At 47.1% G+C, this 25,484-nt stretch overlaps 1 pseudogene; it reads left to right on the top strand.

The window, feature by feature from the left end:
- Positions 1-1,368: 1,368 nt before the first annotated feature.
- LOC139255594 (uncharacterized) lies at positions 1,369-10,579 on the top strand (annotated as a pseudogene).
- Positions 10,580-25,484: the final 14,905 nt, after the last annotated feature.

The raw sequence follows: 25,484 nt of genomic DNA, 5'->3' as shown, positions 1-25,484 counted from the left end.
CACAGATATATATCACACACACAGTCTGTACACAGACATATATCACACACACAGTCTATACACAGACATATATCACACACACAGCCCGTACACAGACATATATCACACACACAGTGTGTACACAGTCATATATCACACACACAGTCTGTACACATACATATATCACACACACAGTCTGTACACAGACATATATCACACACAAAGCCTGTACACAGCCATATATCAAACACACAGTCTGTACACAGACATATATCACACACATACAATCTGTACTCAGACATATATCACACACACAGTCTGTACACAGTCATATATCACATACACAGCCTGTACACAGATATATATCACACACATACAGTCTGTACACAGACATATATCACACACACAGGCTGTACGCAGACATATGTCACACACATACAGTCTGTACACAGACATATATCAAACACACAGTCTGTACACAGACATATATCACACACACAGTCTGTACACAGACATATATCACATACACAGCCTGTACACATATATATATCACACACATACAGTCTGTACACAGACATATATCACACACACAGTCTGTACACAGACATATATCACACACACAGTCTGTACACAGACATATATCACACACAAAGCCTGTACACAGGCATATATCACACACACAGTCTGTACACAGACATATATCACACACATACATTCTGTACACAGACATATATCACACACACAGTCTGTACACAGACATATATCACACACACAGTCTGTACACAGACATATATCACATACACAGCCTGTACACATATATATATATATCACACACATACAGTCTGTACACAGACATATATCACACACACAGCCTATACACAGGCATATATCACACACACAGTCTGTACACAGACATATATCACACACACACATTCTGTACACAGACATATATCACACACACTGTGTGTACACAGACATATATCACACACACAGCCTGTACACAGATATATATCACACACATACAGTCCGTACACAGACATATATCACACACACAGTCTGTACACAGACATATATCACACACACAGCCGGCTCCTGATCCCAGTTTACATGACGTCACACAGACTGGGTTGCCAGCTTACTGACGTCACACGCACTGGGGCGGTTACCATCAGGTTTCAAATCAGGAGCCACGTGACTGGGAGCGGCCCCGCCTCCGGCTGTAGGAGTGGGCGTGGCGATTCTGGAGTTGTGCCTGTCGCGATTGGTCCAGCGAGCTGTCAATTAGCTGCTTTCACCCAATAGCAGCGACCGATGACATCAACTCACTGACCGCGAGCTGCGCATGTCCCGCATCCCCCGGATGATGACGGTTGGTGAAGGAAGTCCAAAATGGCGGAAGTTGATGGGCGGCTGAGGGTAAGTGTCCCGGGGGGAGATGGAGGGAGAGAGGTGGAGGGAGCCGGAATAGGGGCGGATCCTCCAGCTGTACCTGTCCTGGGAGTGTTTAATAGACAGTGTAGAGGGAGCACCTCTATCTTTCTCAGGGCTCCCTCTGCTCCCTTTACTCTGTTTCTCTCTCCGCCTCTCATTTCTCTGCCTCACTGACTCTCAGCCTTTCTTTTATCTGTGTTGGTTTCCCTGCTTCACTCAGCCCACTTCTCCTCTCCACCCCCAAACTCTGCCTGTATCGCCTAAATCAGCTCTTTTTGCCTAATTCTCCATCCCCCCGCACTCCTCTATCACCACATTTCTTTCAAACCCTCACCCCAACTTCTCTTTCACCCTTCTCTCCAAACCCACCTCCCCCAACTCCTCTTTCACTCCTCCAATTTTATTTTCAACATCACTTACACAAGTCATCCACACTGGAGTTAAATCTGAGGAGCGTCTGTGTGATGGTGAGGTGATCACTGGACAATAAAGTGCAGAGACTGATGGGTGGCTGCTCATTACCCTCGGTGTAATTTAATCCCCTTTCCCACTGAATACTGCGGACAGACGGTCACCTTGGTAATGGAATGGTCAGTGTGACATCACTTTTTAAACAAGGGCACACAAGACAATGGGTCATCAATAAATGGTAAAGGGATTAAACACTCTGCAATTACTTCATAAATAATAGGAGATAAATGCTGAAAAATAACTGGCGAAGATAATAGCTTATCTCCGTGGAATTCACGAGCAAACAATAAGAATGATGTGTTTAGTTTACACACACACACACACTTACACATATATATGTAGCAAAGACTTTGTGTGCACACTTTTCAGATGTTGTGCTGAAGCTGATGCAATATGTTTTATTAGGTCTTGCTGCGTCAGGATATAAAGATACCGCACACTATTGCTCTTCCCGCTACCTGGAGGAAGGGAGCAGATATTTAAAGGGACAGAGACGCCCTTTTCTCTGCCGAGTTATACTTAAAAGAACAGTCCAGTTTATCTCGGAGTGTCGGAGGACTTCACAAGCCGAGCTCCCATTAACAGTCGCTCCCTTCTGTATTGTGCAGTGATTGTAAAGCTGTTTATTTTCAGCGACTTGAACCTTTCTATCATGTCTCAATTGTTTTTAATGATCAATTTGATTTGCTTTTCTAATTTGTAAGGATTTCAGAATTGTGCATTGCGACGAAGGTCTTGTTTAAAGGAGGATTTAAATTTGTTTGAAAATATTCTTTCTAACCCTCCTCCAACGCCACAAATTTTAGAACACTCTGCAATACTGTCTGGGAAGGTCCCAAGTTCGGTCCTTGATCTGGACTGTTCGTTGTTCTCAGTCAAGGCTGCAGTTCAGGGGTTCCAATTGTCCTCACTACCACTGGTCTAAATATAAGTAAAAATTATCCAGTGCCCTTGCTCTTGATACCGATCCAGTGACATCAACTGGGAAGTGTGTGGACGTCACTTGAGGGCAGGATTGAACTCGGCTCTGACGCCTATCACAGTGGAAATTTCTATCCTGTACTTCAAGTAACAACTTTTGTAACCTCCATTTGCTGGGTATTAGAAGGGGAGGATCTGCAGTTTGGAAACTCAAACCAAACATCACGTCAAGATTTGAGGGAATCATCCGATTCATCAGGATCACCTTGTCATCAGCCTTTGTAAAAACACCAATCACAGCAGGGAGAAACAGAACATATGTTCTGTGTATGGATGCACCTTCAACCAATCGTCTAGCCTGTGAGACTCGTTTGCCCAGCTGACTCAACACTGTGAATGTGGGGACAGTGGGAATGAATGCAGATGTGCGTCAGGTGAAAACACATCAGGGTGAGGCCGTTTACCAGCTGAGTGTGGAAAGAGATGCAGTCGCTTAACTCAACACCTGCTGTAGGCACATGCTAAGTCCTGTAACTGAAAGTGATTAACAGACTGGATTTTGTGTTCAGTGATCTCGGGCGTGTTCGTTATCCCTAACCTGGACACCAAGGCAAAGAGAGGCATTCTGGAAGGTGTGGGGAACTGGAACTTGTCCCTGAGAGTAACCAAATGCATGAGAACTGAAACAATCGAGAATTAGAAAGGAGAAAAGGCCCCAAATGGAGCATTCGGTAACAGGACATCAATAGTCTCCTCTTATCATAGAGATATCAAATATTGACACATTGTGCAATTTGAAATGTCAAAATATTAAACTCCAGCCCAGTTTTCAGAATGATTAACATCAGCAGAAACAAATCCCAACTTACAGAACAAACATGATTCAATCAGAATGTGATTAACAGCAGTAATAACAGTAGAACCCAACCCCTGCAGTCACTTGTGAACTCGCAATTCAGATGACTGAATTAATCTCTTCCCACACTTCCCCAGTGTGAACTCGCTGGAGTTTCAGCAGATGATGGAGTGAAACCCTACCCACACACGGAGCAGGTGAACGGCCTCTTCCCAGTGTGACTGTGACAATGAATTTCTAGATCAGACGGGCAACTGAATCCCTCCCCACAGTCTCCACATTCCCAAGGTTTCTCCATGGTGTGGGTGTCCTTGTGTCTCTCCAGGTTGGACGGTCAGTTGAAGATTCGTCCACACACACAACACGTGTAGCTTCTCTCCGCTGTGAATGGTGCAAAGTTTTCTCAGGCTGTGTAACTGGTTGACGCTCTTTCTAGTGCACTGGAACAATCTCACGCGGATGTTTGTTTGTCGTGGTGCTTTCCCAGATGTTTTAAATATTTTCCAACAGTGAGAAGAGACAAACATTCCTGCTTCCACATTCAAAGGCCGAGGATCTGGAGAATTTCCACCTTTCATGGTTGGGTTCAGACCTGCACCAGCTGTGTGCAAAGTGAGAATAAATTCAATGAGATGCTGATTTTCTCTGCTGGCCACTGGGTCTTTTGTGCTGGCCCAATAGGGTGACACTGTGTTGCCCGATAGGTTGAGCCTGGGCTGGCCCAATAGGATGAGCCTGTGCTGCCCGATAGGGTGAGACTGTGCTGGCCCAATATGGTGAGGTTGTGCTGGCCCAATAATGTGAGCCTGTGCTGCCCGCGAGGGTGAGACTGTGCTGGCCCAATAGTGTAAAGCTGTGCTGGGCCGATCAGGTGAGGCTGTGCTGGGCCAATAGTGTGAGATTGTGCTGGCCCGATAGGGTGAGCCTGGGTGCTGGGCGAATAGGGTGAGACTGTGCTGGCCCGATAGAGTGAGACTGTGCTGGCCCGATAGTGTGAGACTGTGCTGGCCCGATAGGGTTAGACTGTTCTGGCCCAACAGTGTGAGTCTGTGCTGGCCGATAGTGTGAACCTGTGCTGGCCCGATAGGGTGAGACTGTGACGGCCAGACAGGATGAGCCTGTGCTGGCCCAATATTGCGAGACTGTGCTGGCCCGATACTGTGAATCTGTGCTGGCCCTATAGTGCGAGCCTGTATTGGCTCGATCGGGTGAGGCCAGGCCAACCTAATAGGGTGAGCCTGTGCTGGCTCAATGGGGTGAGCCTGGGCTGGCCCGAGAGGGTGAGGCCGGGTTGCCCCAATAGGGTGTATCAGTGTTGGCCCAATAGGGTGCGATGTCTGCTGTATAGCGTCCACACCTCTGAGCCATACAGAGGGGGTGTATTACACAGCCCTTCAGACCATGTGCTTGCTGAAAGCTTTGAACTCAAATTGCTGGAGAAATACCATCAAAGATGTCTTCACAAGATCCTGCAAATCCCCTGCGAGGACAGATACACCAATGTTAGCGTCCTTGACCTGGCCAACATCCCCAGCATTGAAGCACTGACCAGACTCGACCAGCTCCGCAGGGCGGGCCGCATTCTTCACAAGCCTGACACAAAACTCCCAAAGCAAATACTCTAGTCGGAATTCCTACATGGCATTCGATCTTAAGGTGGGCAGAGGATGCGTTTCAAGGACACCCTCAAAGCCTGTCTGATAAAGTGCAACATGCCCACCTGTTCCTGGCCAAAGATCATCCTAAGTGGAGGAAGTGCATCCGGGAGGGCATTGAGCACCTCGAGTCTCATCGCCGAGAGCATGCAGAAATCTAGCACAGGCAATGGAAGGAGCGTGCAGCAAACCAGTTCACACACCCTTTCCTTCAACCACCGTCCATCCCAACTGGGACAGAGACTGTAATCCCCGTATTGGACTGTTCAGTCACCTGAGAACTCACTTTTAGAGTTGGATTAAGATTTCGAGCGACTGCCTATGATGATGATGAATAGGGTGAGCTTTGGATGGCCCAAGAGGGTGAGCCTGTGCTGGCTCAATAGGGTGAGCATGGGATGGCCCAATAGGGTGAGCCAGGGTTGGACCAATAGGATGAGCCCAGGCCCAGGGTCACGAGACAACAATCAGACAGCAAGGCTTTCTTTCAGGGGCCACAAACATGTGATCAATTAAACTGACATATACCCTGAAGCACCGCCCACACGTTGTCCCTGCACAAAGGACCGCACATGCGCCGTGAGACCCGCACTGACCAAGATGGCGGCGCTGAGCCCGCTCCCCGCCCGGAAAACAGTTACCACCAAGAAAGTAATCAAGAAAACATCACCGAAGGGCGGCAAGGAGCGCAGAAGGTGCAGGAAGGAGAGTTACTCCATCTACATCTACAAAGTTCACCCCGACACCGGCATCTCCTCCAAGGCCATGGGCATCATGAACTCGGTTGTGAACGATATTTTGGAGCCCATCGCGGGTGAGGCTTCCAGCCTGGCCCATTACAATAAGCGCCGCACCATCAGCTCCCGGGAGATCCAGACCGCCGTGCGCCTGCTGCTGCCCGGGGAGCTGACCAAGCACGCCCTGTCGGAAGGGACAATGGTGGTGACGAAGTACACCAGCTCCAAGTAAAACTGCACGCTGTCCTGAGAGATCAAACCCAAACACAACGGCTCTTTTAAGAGCCACCCACAACCTCTCTGAAAGAGCTGCACAAACCCATCTCCCTTTAGACTCAATTTGCTGTAATTATTTCCTGAACAAGTGTGTGGGGACCTTTGCAGTTCCAGCTGTAGATTTAGTTTTAAATTCTCAGATAACTGATTTTACTGTCCGGGTCTTCCTTTTCCCGCCCTAAACTACAAACACGGTCCCTGGTCGCCCTTTCCCTTTGTTCACAGACCTGTTTATTTACAGCGGCTGCCGACGAATTAGAAACTTGTTTTAGGGTGAGACTCAGACTTTAGCCACCTCGTTCTCTCTCACGCCCTTTTCAATTTAAAAGAAAATTCTACTTCGGAGTCAAACCGTTTATTAACCTTCGAGTCCGAGTGTAACAATCCAGAATGGGAGTTCTTACAGAGACCAGAACCGGGGCAGTTTGAACACTCTGTCCCTCTTCCCTTTTCACAGAAGGCCTCCCAGTTCTGGTCTCACTGCTGCCTGTGCGGGGGATCGATCGATAATCTATGAAAGCTCACTTTTACAAAGATTGAGCTGGAATGTGCCCCGTTACAGAATAAGTGGGGAGTGATTCCTCCCATTACAGATAGTTTGAAACTGAACCCGAATTTAATCCTGATAGTAACAGACTGGAATTTGCAATTGAAACATGGATTAAGACGAAGGGAAACAAAAAGTGTTTGTAAATATTTGGTTCATGGGGAAGTTACGAACATAATCCGCAATATTAACAATTGTTGGCTGGATTTTTGAATTTCAAAGTCCTGCGAAGACTGACAGTTCAGAACAGTCATTTCCGCCCAGTATTTTTTGGTGGGCTAAACAGGCTGCGATTGGACATCAGAAAGGACCAATCACAAGTTCGCTCCCTGCATTCCTCCAGAAGGTATAAGGCAGATGTGGGAGGAGTCTCTCAATATTTGCATGAACGTGTAGATTGTGGAAATATCTCGAAGATGAAAAAGCGGCGGTAAAGCTCGGGCCAAGGCCAAGTCTCGCTCCTCCCGGGCCAGACTGCAGTTCCCTGTGGGCCGTGTTCACAGTCTCCTGCGGAAGGGGAACGACGCTGAGTGTGTGGGTGCCGGAGCCCCGGTCTACATGGTTGCTGTGCTCGAGTATCTGACCGCTGAAATCCTGGAGCTGGCCGGCAACGAGTCCCGCGACAACAAGAAGATCCGCACCATCCCCAGACACCTGCAGTTGGCCATCCGCAACGACCAGTGGCTCAACAAGCTGTTGGGAAAGGTGACAATCGCTCAAGGTGGGGTGCTGCCTGATATACAGGCTGTGCTGCTGCCCAAGAAAACCACTAGTGTATCCAAGAGCAATAAAGCGGACAGGATTTAATCTAATAAACCAAAGGCTATTTTCAGAGCCACCCACAGTATCAATGTGAGAGCAGGTTAATGCTCTCTGGATCACAATTGTTCCAGATCTAAATTGACATTAAATCTCTGCAATTACGCTGTGCATTGCCTGATCTCGGTAATAAATCGGTCACTCTCTATCGAACATGTAGAAATCTAGATCGACAAACACTGCCGCAGGTTTGCTGTTAGCGGATATTCGGATCAGAGAATCAATATAGAGAGAGACCGACTTCAGAGAAATACAAAGCAGACGGAACCTGATCGTGGGACCGGCTGTCATTGAACACGTTGTGTGAGCCGAATATAAACGGATGTTAAGAGCCGAGTATAAAGGGAATGAGCGGTTGATGGGTCCAACGTTTCTGACTGAGAATTCATTTATTGGTTCAAAGTCCGTTTTAATGCTATGGCAGACGCACATGAATGATTTTCGTCAAAATTAATTTCATTAATAATTATTCTAAGTTATAAATGCTGCTGTTAGAAACTCACATAATTCATTTCTGATCTAACAGGGATATTAAAGTTACATCGGCTGCGATGGCCGGGAATTAAACCCGGTTTAACCTGGATTGGAAGGCAGCTATTCTCAGCACTCTATCACTATCCCCCACTGCAATCCGGCCCGGGAGGAGCGAGACTTGGCCTTGGGCCGAGCTTTACCGCCGATTTTTCCTCTTCTAGACAATCCACATGTTCACAAAAAGAATGAGACACTCCTCCCACATCTGCCCTTGTTTTTGCGGACTAACTAATTCTTGCGGCTCTTAAGTGGGACAAATATTATGTTCAGTAATCAGAATGTAAGCACGGTGCTGGGACACTTTCCCTACAATTAAAAACGGTCACTGTGAATAGTTACCTTGCTTGGGCTGAGCCCACACCACTATTATTAGTTTTAAGCCCTTTTAGTTTAAAAAATAATCAACAGACATGTGGAATGTTTTTTGTAAATTAGCTAATTTGTACGACATAACCTGCTGAAAACACTAAGTTTGGTGCATTAAAACCAGCCTCTTCCTGTCACTTTCTCAAATGTGAGCGATGGTGCTATAGTGAGCAGTGAGCTGCCTCCCAAGCAGTGGGCCCGGCTTCCATTCCCGGCCATCGCAATCGGAGTAAGTTTACCGCCTCGCAGGCCAGAAATGATTCATGGTATGTTGCAGCACGATTTTATAACAGCAAACCTGTTGCACTATCTGTCGACAGTGACCAGTTTATAACCGAGAATGTCTGAGGGTAATTTCTGATCAGGAAACGAACCGCTTAATTGCAGAGATTCAATGTTAATTTTGATCTGGGACAATTGTGATCCATAGAACATGAACCTGCCCTTACATTGATACTGTGGGTGGCTCGGAAAAGATCCTTTGGGTTATCAGATTAAATCTTGTCCGCTTTACTTGCTCTTGGACGGACCGGTGGTATACTTGGGCAGCAGCACAGCCTGGATATTAGGCGGCACCCCGCCCTGAGCGATGGTCACCTTTTCCAACAGCTTGTTGAGCTCCTGGTCGTTGCGGATGGCCAGCTGCAGATGTCTGGGGATGATGCGGGTCTTCTTGTTGTCGCGGGCAGCGTTGCCGGCCAGCTCCAGGATTTCAGCGGTCAGATACTCGAGCACAGCACCCATGTAGACCGGGGCTCCGGCACCCACACGCTCAGCGTAGTTCCCCTTCCGCAGGAGCCTGTGAACACGGCCCACAGGGAACTGCAATCCGGCCCGGGAGGTGCGAGACTTGGCCTTGGGCCGAGTTTACCGCCAGTTTTTCCTCTTCTAGACAATCCACATGTTCAGAGAAATAATGAGACACTCCTCCCACATCTGCCCTTGTTAACCTTCTGGGGAAATGCAGGGAGCGAACTTGTGATTAATCGCTTCGAGTGAATTTCATTGGTCTTTTCTGATAACCAATCCCAGTCTATTTAGCCCACCAATGAAAGTAGGGCCGAAATTAATGTCTCCAACAGTCAGAATAACGATTTTTAATTAAAAAACCCGCCAACAATTTTAAAAGTAGAGGATTATAATAAATCCACCATTGGTCAAAGATTTGCTAACAGGTTTTAATTTATTTAGTCTTTTTCCAGGTGTCCCTTGCAAGTTTAATTCGGATGCTATTTCAAACTGTCTGCAATGGGCGGGTGTCGATCCCCACTGATTCTGTAACGGACACATTCCAACCCAATATTTGAAAAATTTGGGTTTCACAGATTGTCGATCGAACCCCCGCAAAGGCGGCAGTGAGACCAGAACTGGGAGTCCTTCTGTGAAAAGGGAAGAGGGACAGTGTCATGTATTCAACTGTCATTGTAACCCATGCATAAACTGACCGAAGTTGTACACCGTGAGAACATTGACCACAAGTGGTGAACTTTTGGGAGACGCTCCTAACCTGGACGTTCAGGTATAAAAGGCGACGCTCCACTCACCTTCATCACTTCAGTGCTGGCTAATAAAGGTTACTGGTCACAGAGTGACCTTGTCTCAAGTATGGGCCTCGTGTGCATTTATACTGCAGAGTAAGGACATATTATTGGTGTCGAGAAACTTGGATTTAAAGCACCCGAGCGTGGCCACTAGCAGCACAGACGAGAGATACTGTGTTGGTGATGATTGGGACGAGTTTATTGAGAGGCTGCAGCAAAGTTTCGTCAGTAAGAAATGGCTGAGACAGGATTCGGCCAACAAACGCAGGGCACATCAACTGATGGTTTGTGGATCCAGGACCTTCCCCATGATGAAGGACCTTCTCGTGCCGGAGAAGGCGGCGGACAAGGATTTTGAAGAGCTCAGTAAGTTGATCGGGGAACAGTTTAAACTGGCGAGCAGCATGCACATGGCGAGACATCGGTTTTACATGCACCAGTGGTGAGAAAGGCAAAGTGTTCCAGACTTCATGGCAGACCTCCAGCGACCGGCGAGCCGATGTAAGTTCCCAGATGCATGCAGAGCGGAAATGCTGTGAGACCTTTTTATTTGGGTCATCGGGCACACTGGGTTTGTCAGGAAACTGATTGAGATTAAAGACTTGACCCTGGAAACAGCGGCTTTGATGGCCCAGACATTTATTTCGGGGGAGGAAGAGACCAGAATGATGTTTGACAAAAATGTTGGTTTAAATGCAGCAAATGGACAGGAAGTCAACATTGTTAACGTGGCACACAGTTCTCTAGGCAGACAGGGTCAATCGGACATGCCCGAGCATGTAGTCGAAGCCAAAGTGGGAATTCAACAGAGACAATGGCTAACTGAATCGTGATCCATGCCATCGCAAGGGACAATGCGGCCAGTAATGGTGCCATCAACACTTGACAATGTTGCGCTAAAGGACAGTTACAGAGACAGTCAGAGACGATCGAATGGTAATGGACGTTTTGTTTCCAACAACGGCTCATGTTTGAGATGTGGAGGCAAACACACAGCCAGAGCTTGCAGCTATCAGCAATATACCTGCAGAAACTGCAACGTCAGCGGTCACTTGGTGCGTATGTGCAGGAAGCCTGCAGCCGCATTGATGTACGAGGAGGACGGGCCCGAAGTAAGCCCTACGAGGCCAAAGGGACAATGGGGGAAATTGCTGGAAGCTGAAGTTCAGCGAGTTCATGTGGAGCACATGTACAGTTCATACACCAGGACGCCACCGATAATGATGAAAGTGCTCCTCAATGGCATCTCAGTATCAATGGAGTTAGACACGGGGACCAGCCAGTCCCTGATGAGTATAAAACAGTTCGACAATTTGTGGTCGTCCAAGGCCAGGAGGCCAAAATTATTGCCAATTGACGCACAGCTATGGACATATACAAAGGAGATCATTACGGTGCTAGACAGTGCCACGGTAGTTGTGACCCACAAAGATTCAGAGAACAGGTTGCCACTCTGGATTGTCCCGTGGGACAGTCCTGCACTGCTTGGGAGGAGTTGGCTTCCTGTCATGAACTGGAAATGGGGCGATGTCAACGCAATTTCTTCTGTGGAGCGAATATCATGCTCACAGGCCCTGGACAAATTTGACTCACTATTTCGACCAGGCATTGGCACTTTCATGGGGACTAAGGTAGTGATTCACATAAACCCGGACGCCAGTCCAGTACACCAAAAGGCCAAAGTGATGCGGGATAAGGTAGAAGGCGAATTGGAATGCCTGCTGAGGGAAGGCATCATTTTGCCAGTCGAATTCAGTTACTAGGTGTGCCTGATTATGCCGGTGCTCAACGCGGATGGGTCGGTCATGATATGTCATGATTAGGAGGCCACCATCAATCGGGTGTCACTGCAAGACCAGTACCCGCTACCGAGAGCGGAGGACCTCTTTGCGACTATATTCGGTGGCAAACCTTTTTCAGAATTGTTCCTGACCTCTGCTTACATGATCCAGGAGCTGGCGAGTGAGTCAAAGAAGCTGACCACCATCACGACACACAAGGGGTTGTTTGACTACAACATATGTCCGTCTGGAATTCGCTTGGCCGCCGCAATCTTTCAACGAAATATGGAAAGCCTCCTCAAGTCGATTCCAAGGACAGTGGTTTTTCAAGACGACATCCTCATTACGGGTTGTGACACTGAAGAACACCTCTGCAACCTCGAGGTGCTACGCAGACTGGACCGGGTAGGTCTGCGATTGTAAAAGTTGAAGTGCATCTTCCCAGCTCCAGAGGTAGAATTCCTGGGGATGAGGGTAGCAACAGACGGGATCAGACCTACTGTGACCAAGACGGAAGCGATCCAGAGAGCAACCAGACCCCGTAACACGACGGAGCTGCATTCATTTCTGGGGCTCCTGAATTATTTTGTTAACTTTCTTCACAAATTGAGCACGCTGTTAGAGCCGCTACACGTGCTCCTGCACAAAGGTCGTGAATGGTTCTGGGGGAACAGCCAGGAAAGGACTTCTGATAGAGCACAAAATTTGTTATGCTCCAACAATCTGTTAACGTGATATGACCCATGTAAGAAACTTGTTTTAACATACGATGCGTCGTCCTATGGTGTCAGGTGTGTGTTGCAGCATGTGAATTCCAATGGTCAGTTACAGCCGGTAGCTTATGCCTCCAGAAGTCTGTCTCAGGCAGAACGGGGCTACGGGATAGTATAAAAGTAAGCGCTTGCATGGATATATGCTGTAAAAAAATGCACCAGTACCTGTTTGGCAGGAAGTTTGAGCTGGAGACAGATGAGAAACCCCTAACGTCCCTTTTGGCCGACAACAAGGCCATACATGCAAATGCATTGGCCCGCATACAGAGGTGGGCACTCACGTTAGCCGCCTATGACTATACAATTCAGCACAGACCGGGCACTGAAAACTGCGCCGATACACTCAGCAGACTCCCACTAGCCACCACCGAGGGGCAACCGAGCATGCTGCTGAGATGGTCATGGCTGTTGTAGTTTTGAAAGCGAAGGCTCACCTGTGACAGCCCATCAGATCAGAGTCTGGACAAATAGAGACCCGCTACTGTCTTTAGTCATGAAATGTGTCCTGAATGAGGATTGGGCAGCCACGCACGGGGCATTCCCTTAGGAATTCAAACCATTTCACAGGCGCAAGAATGAACTCTCGATTCAGGCCGATTGCAGACTATGGGGAAACCGTGTTGTCATGCCCCACATGGGCAGAGAGATGTTCATCAGAGAACTCCACAATGAGCACCCGGGCATTGTCATGATGAAGACAATTGCCAGGTCACACGTTTAGTGGCCAGGGATAGATGCAGACCTGGAACTTTGTGTTCACAGATTCAACACGTGTTCCCAGCGGGGCAATGCGCCAAGGGATCACCCACATCAGCCCGTAGTCCTGGCCCGCCAAACCATGGTCACGCATCCATGTGGACTACGCAGGTCCTTTCATGAGAAAAATGTTTTTGGTTGTAGTAGACGCCTACTCCAAATGGATCGAGTGTGACATTCTCAATTCAAGCACATCCTCTGCCAAGGGAGAAAGTCTATGCACAATGTTTGCTGCCCATGGTCGACCGGACGACATGGTCAGCGACAATGGCCTGTGTCTCACAAGCACTGAATTCCAGGACTTCATGGCAGGAAATAGTATCAACAATGTCAGAAGGGCACCGTTCAAGCCGGCCTCAAATGGTCAGGTGGAACGAGCAGTGCAGATAATCAAAAAGGGGATGCTCAGAATCCAAGGGGATTCCCTACAAAGCCGCTTCTCATGACTCCTGTTGGCCAATAGATCCCGACCACACACGCTCACAGGGGTTCCACCCGCAGAGCTGCTAATGAAAAGGACACTCAACACCAGGTTATCCATTATGCACCCCATCATGAAATAAATTGTTGAGAGCAGGCGCCAGTCACAATGTGACTAACATGACAGGAATGCAATGGTGTGATGTATTGATGTCAATGACTCTGTCTTTGTCATCAACTACGCTGCAGGGCTTAAATGACTCGCAGGCACTGTGATTGCCCAAAGAGTGGAATAGGATTCTGATAGTTAAACTTACCAATGGAAAAATCTGCCGCAAACACGTGGATCAAACAAAAAGGAGGTTCAGCAACCCCATAGAAGAAGCAGAGGAAGAACACGATATAGATTTCACTCCAAAACAGGTGACCGAACACCGGAACCAAGCGGAGGAGAGCCCAGTCACTGTGGCCAGTCCGGACGGGCCTGAGGCACCGCAAATAGCAGACACTCAGGCCAACGCCCAACAACTGGAGCCCCATCTCAGGCGCTCTACAAGGGAGTGTAAACCACCAGAGAGACTTAACGAGTGATCTCAATAAGACTTTGGGGAGAGGTGATGTCATGTATTCAACTGTCATTGTAACCCATGTATAAACTGACCTAAGTTGTACACCGTGAGAACATTGACCACAAGGGGGTGAACTTGTGGGAGACACTCCTAACATGGACTTTCAGGTATAAAAGGGGAAGCTCCACCCACCTTCATCACTTGAGTGCTGGATAATAAATGTTAGTGGCCACAGAATGACGTTCTCTCAAGTATGGTCCTCGTGTGCATTTAAACTCTATAGTAAGGACATATTAGACAGAGTGTTCAAACTGCCCCGGTTCTGGTCTCTGGAAGAACTCCCATTCTGGATTGTTATCCTGCGGGGAGTACAGAACAGACAAGTCTAATTTCTATCGGACATTCTGTCCCCTCCGGTCCCTGCAAAGCTGTAAAAGCCTTATTCTAGACACTCTCCCTCCATCCTTACTGTCTAAAATCAACTGCGAGTTACTTTCTCCAGGAAGTGCTGAATCTGGCTGAGTGCAATTCCACATAAATTTGTTAACCTCTGGTGATTCACCATCAGTCGACTCAGTGAGTGTCAGCAGGATTTCCACTTTGTTAGGCATCAGAGCCAAAAAAATTCTACCCCCAAATGACATTCATGCACTTCCCAATTGATGGCACTGGATCAGTATCAATAGCAAGGGCAGTGCCTAATTTTGACACATATTTAACGCAATGGTACTGAGGACAATTATAACCCCTGAACTGTTGCCTTGGCTGAGATCAACTAACAGCCCAGATCAAGGAACGAACTTGGGAACTTCCCAGTCAGTATTGCAGAGTGTTCTAAAATTTGGGGGGTTGAGGGAGTGTTCGAAAGAATATTTTGAAACAAATTTTACTCCACCTTTAAACAAAACCTTCGTCACACTGCACAATTCTGAATTTTTTCCAAAATAAACAAGCAAATCAAATGGATTATAAAAACCATGTGCCATTTTAGAAAGGCTAAAGTCACTCGAACAGACAGCTTGACAATCACAGTGCGATACAGAATGGAGTGAATGTTAATGGGAGCTCGGTTCGTGAAGTCCGCCGACACTCTGAGATAAACTAGACTGTACCTTTAGATATAAATAGGCAGAGAAAAGAGAGTTCCTGTCCCTTTAAATAGCTGCCTCATTCTCCCAGGCAGTGGGAGGAGCAACGGCACGCTATCTCTTGAGATACTGACACAGCAAACACCGCCGAATGGCTTCCCGCAGGTTCCTAAAGTCCTAAGAAATAAAATTGCATCAGGTTAAGTAGAACAACTGAAAAGAATGCACACAGAGGCATTGCTATGTGCGTGTGTGTGTGGAAACAAAACACATCATTCTTAATCTTTGCTAGAGATAAGCGATTATCTGCACCAGATATTCGCCAGCATTTTATTTCCTATTATTTACAATGTAATTGCAGACTATTTAATTAATTTACCAATTGTTGATGACTCATTGTCTTGTTACACAGGAGGGCAGGAAAAAGAGTGGGAGAGCGATAGTGATAGTGGATTCAAAAGTAAGAGGAATAGATAGGCGTTTCTGCGGCCGCAACCGAGACTCCAGGAAGGTATGTTGCCTCCCTGGTGCAAGGTTCAAGGATGTCTCGGAGCGGGTGCAGGACATTCTGAAAATGGAGGGAGATCAGCCAGTTGTCGTGGTGCTCATTGGTACCAACGACATCGGTAAAAAAAAGGGATGAGGTCCTATGAAACGAATTTAAGGAGCTAGGAGCTAAATTAAAAAGTATGACCTCAAAAGTAGTAATCTCTGGATTGCTACCAGTGGCACGTGATAGTCAGAGTAGGAATCACAGGATAGCGAAGATGAATACGTGGCTTGAGCATTGGTGCAGCAGGGAGGGATTCAAATTCCTGGGGCATTGGAAACGGTTCTGGGGGAGGTGGGACCAGTACAAACCGGACAGTCTGCACCTGGGCAGGACCGGAACCAATGTCCTAGGGGGAATGTTTGCTAGTGCTGGTGGGGAGGAGTTAAACTAATATGGCAGGGGATGGGAACCAATGCAGGGAGGCAGAGTGAAACAAAAAGGAGGCAAAAGCAAAAGACAGAAAGGAGATGAGGAAAAGTGGAGGGCAGAGAAACCCAAGGCAAAGAACAAAGAGGGCCATTGTACAGCAAAATTCTAAAAGGACAAAGGGTGTTAAAAAAACAAGCCTGAAGGCTTTGTGTCTCAATGCAAGGAGTATCCGCAATAAGGTGGATGAATTAACTGTGCAAATAGATGTTAACAAATATGATGTGATTGGGATTACAGAGACGTGGTCGAGAACGATCAGGGCTGGGAACTCAACATCCAGGGGTATTCAACATTCAGGAAGGATAGAATAAAAGGAAAAGGAGATGGGGTAGCATTGCTGGTTAAGGAGGAAATTAAGGCAATAGTTCGGAAGGACATCAGCTTGGATGATGTGGATTCTATATGGGTAGAGCTGCAGAACACCAATGGGCAAAAAACTTTAGTGGGAGTTGTGTACAGACCTCAAAACAGTAGTAGTGATGTTGGGGAGGGCTTCAAACATGAAATTAGGGGTGCGTGCAATAAAGGTGCAGCAGTTATAATGGGTGACTTTAATATGCACATAGATTGGGTTAACCAAACTGGAAGCAATACGGTGGAGGAGGATTTCATGGTGTGCATAAGGGATGTTTTTTTACAATAATATGTCGAGGAACCAACAAGGGGGGAGGCCATCTTAGACTGGGTGTTGTGTAATGAGAGAGGATTAATTAGCAATCTCGTTGGTCGAGGCCCCTTGGTGAAGAGTGACCATAATATGGTGGAATTCTGCATTATGATGGAGAATGAAACAGTTAATTCAGAGACAATGGTGCAGAACTTAAATAAGGGTAACTTTGAAGGTATGAGGCGCGAATTGGCTAGGATAAATTGGCGAATGATCCTGAAGTGGTTGACTGTGGATGGGCAATGACAGACATGTAGGGACCGCATGGATGAACTACAACAATTGTACATTCCTATCTGGTGTAAAAATAAAAAAGGGAAGGTGGCTCAACCGTGGCTATCAAGGGAAATCCGGGATAGTATTAAAGCCAAGGAAGTGGCATACAAATTGGCCAGAAATAGCAGCGAACAAGGGGACTGGGAGAAATTTAGAACTCAGCAGAGGAGGACAAAGGGTTTGATTAGGGCAGGGAATATGGAGTACGAGAAGAAGTTTGCAGGGAACATTAAGACGGACTGCAAAAGTTTCTATAGATATCTAAAGAGAAAAAGGTTAATAAAGACAAACGTAGGTCCCCTGCAGTCAGAATCAGGGGAAGTCATTACGGGGAACAAAGAAATGGCGGACCAATTGAACAAGTACTTTGGTTCGGTATTCATTGAGGAGGACACAAACAATCTTCCGGATATAAAAGGGGTCGGAGGGTCTTGTAAGGAGGAGGAACTGAGGGAAATCATTATTAGTCGGGAAATTGTGTGGGGGAAATTGATGGGATTGAGGGCCGATAAATCCCCACGGCCTGGTGGACTGCATCCCAGAGCAATTAAGGAGGTGGTCTTCGAAATAGTGGATGCATCGACAGTCATTTTCCAACATTCCATTGACTCTGGATCAGTTCCGATGGAGTGGAGGGTAGCCAATGTAACCCCACTTTTTAAAAAAGGAGGGAGAGATATAACAGGGAATTATATACCGGTCAGCCTGACTTCGGTAGTGGGTAAAATGATGGAATCAATTAGTAAGGATGTCATCGCAGTGCATTTGGAAAGAGGTGATATGATAGGTCCACGTCAGCATGGATTTGTGAAAGGGAAATCATGCTTGACAAATCTTCTGGAATTTTTTGAGGATGTTTCCAGTAGAGTGGACAAGGGAGAACCAGTTGATGTGGTATATTTTGACTCTCAGAAGGCTTTCGACAAGGTCCCACACAAGAGATTAATATGCAAAGCTAAAGCACATGGGATTGGGGGTAGTGTGCTGACATGGATTGAGAACTGGTTGTCAGACAGGAAGCAAATAGTAGGAGTAGATGGGGACTTTTCGGAATGTAAGGCAATGACTAGTGGGGTACCGCAATGTTCTGAGCTGGGGCCCCAGCTGTTTACGCTGTACATAATGATTTAGATGAGGGGATTAAATGTAGTATCTCCAAATTTGCGGACGACACTAAGTTGGGTGGCAGTGTGAGCTGCGATGAGGATGCTATGAGGCTGCAGAGCGACTTGGATAGTTCAGGTGAGTGGGCAAATGCATGGCAGATGGAGTATAATGTGGATAAATGTGAGGTTATCCACTTTGGTGGTAAAAACAGACAGACAGACTATTATCTGAATGGTGACAGATTAGGAAAAGGGGAGGTGCAAAGAGACCTGGGTGTCATGGTACATCAGTTATTGAAGGTTGGCATGCATGTCCAGCAGGCGGTTCAGAAAGCAAATGGCATGTTGGCCTTCATAGAGAGGGGATTTGAGTACAGGGGCAGGGAGGTGTTGCTATAGTTGTACAGGGCCTTGGTGAGGCCACACATGGAGTATTATGTACAGTTTTTTCTCCTAACCTGAGGAAGGACATTTTTGCTTTTGAGGGAGTGATGCGAAGATTCACCAGACTGATTCCCGGGACGGTGGGACTGACCTATCAAGAAAGACTGGAACAACTGGGCTTGTATTCACTGGAGTTCAGAAGAATGAGAGGGGAGCTCATAGAAAGGTTTAACATTTTGACTGGGTTAGACAGGTTAGATGCAGAAAGAATGTTCCCAATGTTGGGGAAGTCCAGAACCAGGATACACAGTCTAAGGATAAGGGGTAAGCCATTTAGGACCGAGATGAGGAGGAATTTATTCACCCAGAGAGTGGTGAACCTGTGGAAATCACTACCACAGAAAGTTGTTGAGGTCAATTCACTAAATATATTCAAAAAGGAGTTAGATGAAGTCCTTACTACTAGGTGGATCAAGGGGTATGGTGAGAAAGCAGGAATGAAGTTCTGAAGTTGCATGTTCAGCCATGAACTCATTGAATGGCGGTGCAGGCTAGAAGGGCCGAATGGCCTACTCCTGCACCTATTTTGTATGTTTCTATGTTTTGATGTGTGGTGGCCGTTGCGCATCGGCCGCCGCGTGGGCTTGAGAATGCCGGGTCTTTATCCAGTGGCATGGGTTAACCAGGATCGCACTATCGCCAATTCATTCCTTTTTTGGATTCAGAACTGCGGAACTTGTTCCCTTCCATCGGCATTCAACTCTCAAGCCTGGCGTCACCCAACCACCAATTGATTTATCTAATCTTCTCTCTTAATCTTTTCAATCCTGTTGCTTTGCACTATGATCCGTGACCTTTCACCCAGGTTCTTCAGTAAAAAATAAGCAAAATAAATATTATTGCCTACAAACCGTGCTGAAGAAATCTAGAGGTTGTGGATCAAAACTGCATTAACTTTCTTTCCACTTTGGCTTCTTTAATCCAATTCGGGAATTCTAAAAATTGGAGATGAGGCTCTTAGTTTGAGCATGCTAGCTATAACCGGTTCTGGCAAAGCTCTGCTCACGCACGTGGTGTTGACCAATCTGATTTCGTATCCCAATGATCTGAATGAAGGTGCTAGGGCTTGAATCCAGGCTTGAAGCCTGAAACAACTCGGAATCGTCTTGTTAATCTCAAGGGTAACATGGCACTTCCTCGAAGGTGGTCCCTTGGGTAGAATACCACAAGCTCGGTGGAAACAAAGCATAAACTTCACATCGCATCAGCATTCAAATAAATTATCTGGAGTTGAAGAAAGTAACTACACTGACAAACATCTGATTTGGACATTTATTAATTTTTGTCCAACTTTCTGATTATTTTGTTATCTTGCCAGCAAGGATCTTGTTAGTCTAGCCTTATGGTTGAATGGATTGCCCTCTATAAATAGTCATAAAATTACAAAATACAGCTTCACTGAGCCTATGTGGTCATTCAAGTTAAGGCGTGATCAACATTTTTCCATTAACTGCTTCCAATTAGATGTATATCGTTCATCGAATGAATTAAAGAGGTCACCTTTCACAGACCCAACCAAGTCCTACTTCGGCGGAGGACCATCTACAGTCGGTTTCTCTACTCTTGCAGCCTCTCTAAGGAAGATTCTTTAATTAGAGTAGCATGTCAGCGTAAATTGCTACCATAGCCTCATGCTAAGGAGAATTTCACCCAGCCGTTAAGTACCAAAAATGGTGTTCATAATAAATCCGAAATGATTAGTTTATCACCCCCCACCTTCCTTTCTCTTGGTTTCTTCAATATTCTTACTCACAGGGCTCCATGGGGGTTCCCTGCATTCATCCAATTTAGAATGGGCATGCTTGAATGATCTCAAGCTTCAGGAGGTACTGTAACGCGAAACACATGTACAACTCAAGCTAACTGCTGAGGTGGCCGAAAGGTTGCCTGATAAATATGGCTCATACTCAGTTGAAGGGGGGTGGGCCCATGTGGGGAGAGTAATGGAGTGGGGGAGTATTGGTGAAAGTCGAAATAAAAAGATTTTTATTAATGACAATTCATGTTTTTGTTTCCAGTTAGCTGCAAGTGATAATGGGTAGACTCTAGTTAGGCATTATCTGTAAAGTACTTGTCGCATAGATTTAAGGAATTCGATTTCAATAAAGGAAGGTATTGCCATCCACCTGAAATATCACCATTTCTGTTGACAGTAGATTGATTTCTATGCTTGCATCCTGTTTCCTTTGTGAAATATGCAGCTATGTTGGAGAATCGAGCCATCCCCACTGTTATAACTTAATGAATAATAAAAAGAACATTGTCCAGTCATTTTCTGATAAGCTATTGAATACTAAAGTGCTACATTGCCTAATCTGATGCCCCTGTGAGTTGTTGGTCCATTGACTGTGACCTGGGAGTTGAAAGGCCGTATGGCCTATTCATGCTCCTATTTCTTATGACTGGGGGACATAAATCTACGACAGGAGTGGAGCAGTCCGGCTTGATGGAATTGGTGAAGCCAACAGTGGAGTTCACCCGTGCTAAGTTCCTGCAGCGAGGAGAGTGGAGTGACATGTTTTGAAATCAGAGAGAAGGAGACAAAGACTAAGAGGGAACAGTAAACCAATGTCAATTGGATGCCTTGCTTCTGGAAGAGTGCAGGTGGCCCTTGGGTGGTCGGCTGGGTGGGGGGGAGAGGGGATACTATACTGCCCATCCGTCGTCTCACCTCAGGGAGATAAAAATGAAGTCTAAAGGAAACTAGCTCTCACTCCCAATAACATTCAGGCGGAGAGGGGGCATTGGGGAGGGGCAGGAGGGAATGCATTGATCCAAGCAAACCAAAAGGTCTCTCCTTTAACAACCAGTCTCTTGTTAAGTTCGTGGATCTCAGCTGCAATGGCGGTAAAGATGTCACTATTGACCTCCAATGCTCCTCTGGGCTAGGGAGTGGAGAAAATCAGCTAGAGTTCACATTCCTGCTCATTACAATCATCAATAGCATACGTGCTCCCTCTGCCAGACCCTTGACCAGTGCTCGGGTTGGTGCCAGACTGCCCCAGCGGACGCCAACAGGCTGCAGACTGCAGCTGGATATTCGTGTGTTTTGGCCCTCGAGGAATGATCAACGGCCTTCCACCTCCCACGTCATAGCCACTGGGCTGGCGTTTCGGGGGGTACCAGATTAGACAATGGAGCACTGAAGACAGGCACTAAGCGTTTGCCTGACAGTGACCTTTAGTTCTCCGACATTTTTGTTCACAACTGAAAAATGAACGATTTGGAAACAATCTCCTGCTGTGCGCTGTTTCTTTGGATTAGCTTGTCCATGCGTAGTGAGGTGATACGCAGACAGTTGAACCTCTCCAGTGCGACACCCTTGGAAATTGCCCAGAAAATTTTCTGGGCCACAGGAGTCACACTGAACCTAGTGTTGTCAGCAGAACTCTGAACTTACCGGGTGCTGCTGAAAATGCTGCTGACAATGGCCCGGCCACGTTCTGTTAAGGGAGATAGGTCTTATCCACTCGATCTAGGCACCTCATAATTTTATACACATTCAGAGTGGAAGCCAGCCTTCCTCGATTACGAGGGACTGCCTGTGATGATGATCATAGGATTACACAGGATATACAGCACAGGAACAGACCATTTGGGAATCAAGGGATATGAGGATAGCGCAGGAAAGTGAAGTTGAGGTGGAAGATCGGCCATGATCTTTGTTGGGCGGCGGAGCGGGCTGGAGGAGCTGAATGGCCGACTCCTGCTCCTATTCCTTATGTTTGTATGTTTAACCAGTCTATGCCGGCGTTTATGCTGCATTCGAGCCTCCTCCCATCTTTCCTCATCTAAATCAATCAACATAACCCTCTATTCCCTTCCCCCTCAAATGCTTGTCTAGCCTCCCCTTAAATGCATCGTTACTATTCGCTTCAATCACTCCCTGTGGTAGCGGGTTCCACATTCTCACCACTCTCTGGGCAAAGAAGATTCTTCTGAAATACCTGTTTGATTCCTTGGTGACTATCTTATATTGATGGCCTCTAGTTTTGCTCAACCCACAAGTGGAAACATTCTCTCTGTGTCTACTCTACCAAAACCTTTCACAATGTTAAATTCCTCTATTAGTTTGATGATTTGTTGTTGTTCAGCCCTGGCGGCGGGTAGAATTAGTGGCCCTTATTGTTGCTCGGTAACCACAGCGTCTGCTGCTCTTCCTGCTCCCGCGCATCCATTTCTTCCTCCCCAGGAGCCCCCAATGCAGAACAAATTTATGGAGCATGCAGCAAATTACAACAAATCTGCAGACTCTATCGGGGATATATTGCAAGATGCCTTCATATCTATCCAAGCGTCGCAACCTCTGCTTCAACTGTTTGCTCAATTAGAGCTTTGTTCGAGGCGTGTCTCTGACTGTAATGCTCCCTGGATCTGAGGTCGGCTTCCTGACAGCTGCCATTGGCCACGTCGTCAGGAGATACACTTGTCCACAAGCAGCAAGCCTGACACCTGATGGTATGGCTAGAAGAGATGTTGGGATTGAGGTCTGTGCAGGCTAAAGGCATCGTGACAACTGGCACGAAACATAGAAACATGGTAAATGTGTGCGAGAGTGGGCCGTTCGGTCCCTCGAGCCTGCACCGCCGTTCAAAGTGTTCATGGCTGATCGAGCAACTTCAGTACCCCACTCCTGCTTGCTCTCCATACCCCTTGATCCCTTTACCAAGCGCAGACCTGTATGATGCTCTGCCTGGCATTACTCTATGGCTGATTGTTGGATGAGTGGCGCACAGGTTTATGTGGGTTCTATCGATTTTGCCCAGAACCTGAGGGATGCCCACTGGAAAGATGTTCTGCTCCTGTGCACTCGGGTGGTATAAGGCAACTTGTACCCTCCCCTCCCACACCTTCTCCTCCTGGACCCTCCACTCCTACACCCTCCCCTCCTACACCCTGCCCTCCTACACCCTCCCCTCCTAAACCCTCCCCTCCTTCAACCTGCCCTCCTATGCCCTCCCCTCCTGCACCCACCCCTCCTGTATCCTCCCCTCCTGCTCTCTACCCTCCTACGCCCTCCCTTCCCAGCAGTTGCAGGCTTTGCTCCTCTCCATCCTTGCTGTACTCCAGCCCCTGGGGCAGACTGAGCAACATGCCCAATGTGGGCAGAGTGACTTTGTTCACAAGCCCCGGCCAGACTGACCTGCAGCTTCAAATTCACAATTTTAGAACTCAGTCAGAGCAGCGAACACAGTCAGAAATTGGGCCTGTTTTCTTTGGTACAGAGGAGGCTGAGGGAAGACCTTAGTGAGGTTTAGAAAACTATGAGGGGCCTAGATAGAGTCGATAAGACGGACCTATTTCCCTTAGCAGACCGGGCATAGCTTTAAACTAATTGGGGGGAGGGTAACCGGGGGTTTGAGGTGAAATTGCTTCACCAAGAGGATGGTGGGGATCTGGAACTCACTGCCTGAAAGGCTGGTAGAGGCAGAAAACCTCACCACATTTACAAAGTAACAGAGACTTGGCAGAATGTTGCTGAGCATCCCAGTAAATAGTGATAAATATCAGCCTTTACCCGACTCTCATCATCAAGGGTTTGTGGGCAGGTTTTACAATGAGCTATACTAAACACGCCATATAAATGGAAGTTGTTGTTGTAATTGAGCAAAGCAACATCATAGACAGTCTCTCGAAATCGAATTGCTTCCACTCTCAAAGTGAGTTATCAGGTGACTGAACAGTCCAATATGGGAATTAGAGTCTCTGTCACAGGTGGGACAGAGAGTGGTTGAAGGAAAGGGTGGGTGGGGAGTCTGGTTTGCCGCACGCTGCTTCTGCTGTCTGTGTTTGTTTGCTGCCTGCTCTCGGCGACGAGACTCGAGGTTCTCTTCTTCCACTTAGAGCGATGTTTGGTTAGGGACTCCCCAGGTGTCAGTGGGGATGTTGCACTTTATCAGGGAGGCTTTGAGGGTGTCTTTGAAACATTTCCTCTACCCACCTGGGGCTCACTTGCCGTGTAGGAGTTCCGCGTAGGGCGCTCGCTTTGGGATACAGCACTTCATACAGATCATACATAGAAACATAGAAATGAGGTGCAGGAGCAGGCCATTCGGTCCTTCGAGCCTGCATCGCCATTCAATAAGATCATGGATGAACATTCCCTCAGTACCTCTTTCCTGCTTTCTCTCCATACCCCTTGATCCCTTTGGCCAGAAGGGCCATATCTAACTCCCTTTTGAATATATCTAATGAACTGGCCTCAACAACTTTCTGCGGTAAATGCTTCCACAGGTTAACCACTCTCTGAGTGAAGAAGTTTCTCCTCATCTCGGTCCTAAATGGTTTACCCCTTATTCTTAGACTGTGACCCCTGGTTCTGGAACTCCCCAACAGCGGGAACATTCTTCCTGCCTCTAACCCGTCAGAATTTTACATGTTTCTATGATATCCCCTCTCATTCTTCTAAACTCTAGTGGATACAAGCCCAGTTGATCCAGTCCCTCCTCATATGTCAGTCCTGCCATCACGGGAATCAGTCTGGTGAAC

Source organism: Pristiophorus japonicus, unplaced genomic scaffold, assembly GCF_044704955.1.
Source record: "Pristiophorus japonicus isolate sPriJap1 unplaced genomic scaffold, sPriJap1.hap1 HAP1_SCAFFOLD_62, whole genome shotgun sequence".
In the NCBI taxonomy this organism is placed as follows: domain Eukaryota; kingdom Metazoa; phylum Chordata; class Chondrichthyes; family Pristiophoridae; genus Pristiophorus; species Pristiophorus japonicus.
Note: the sequence above shows the minus strand (reverse complement) of the source record. Positions and strands in the feature narration are given on the sequence as shown.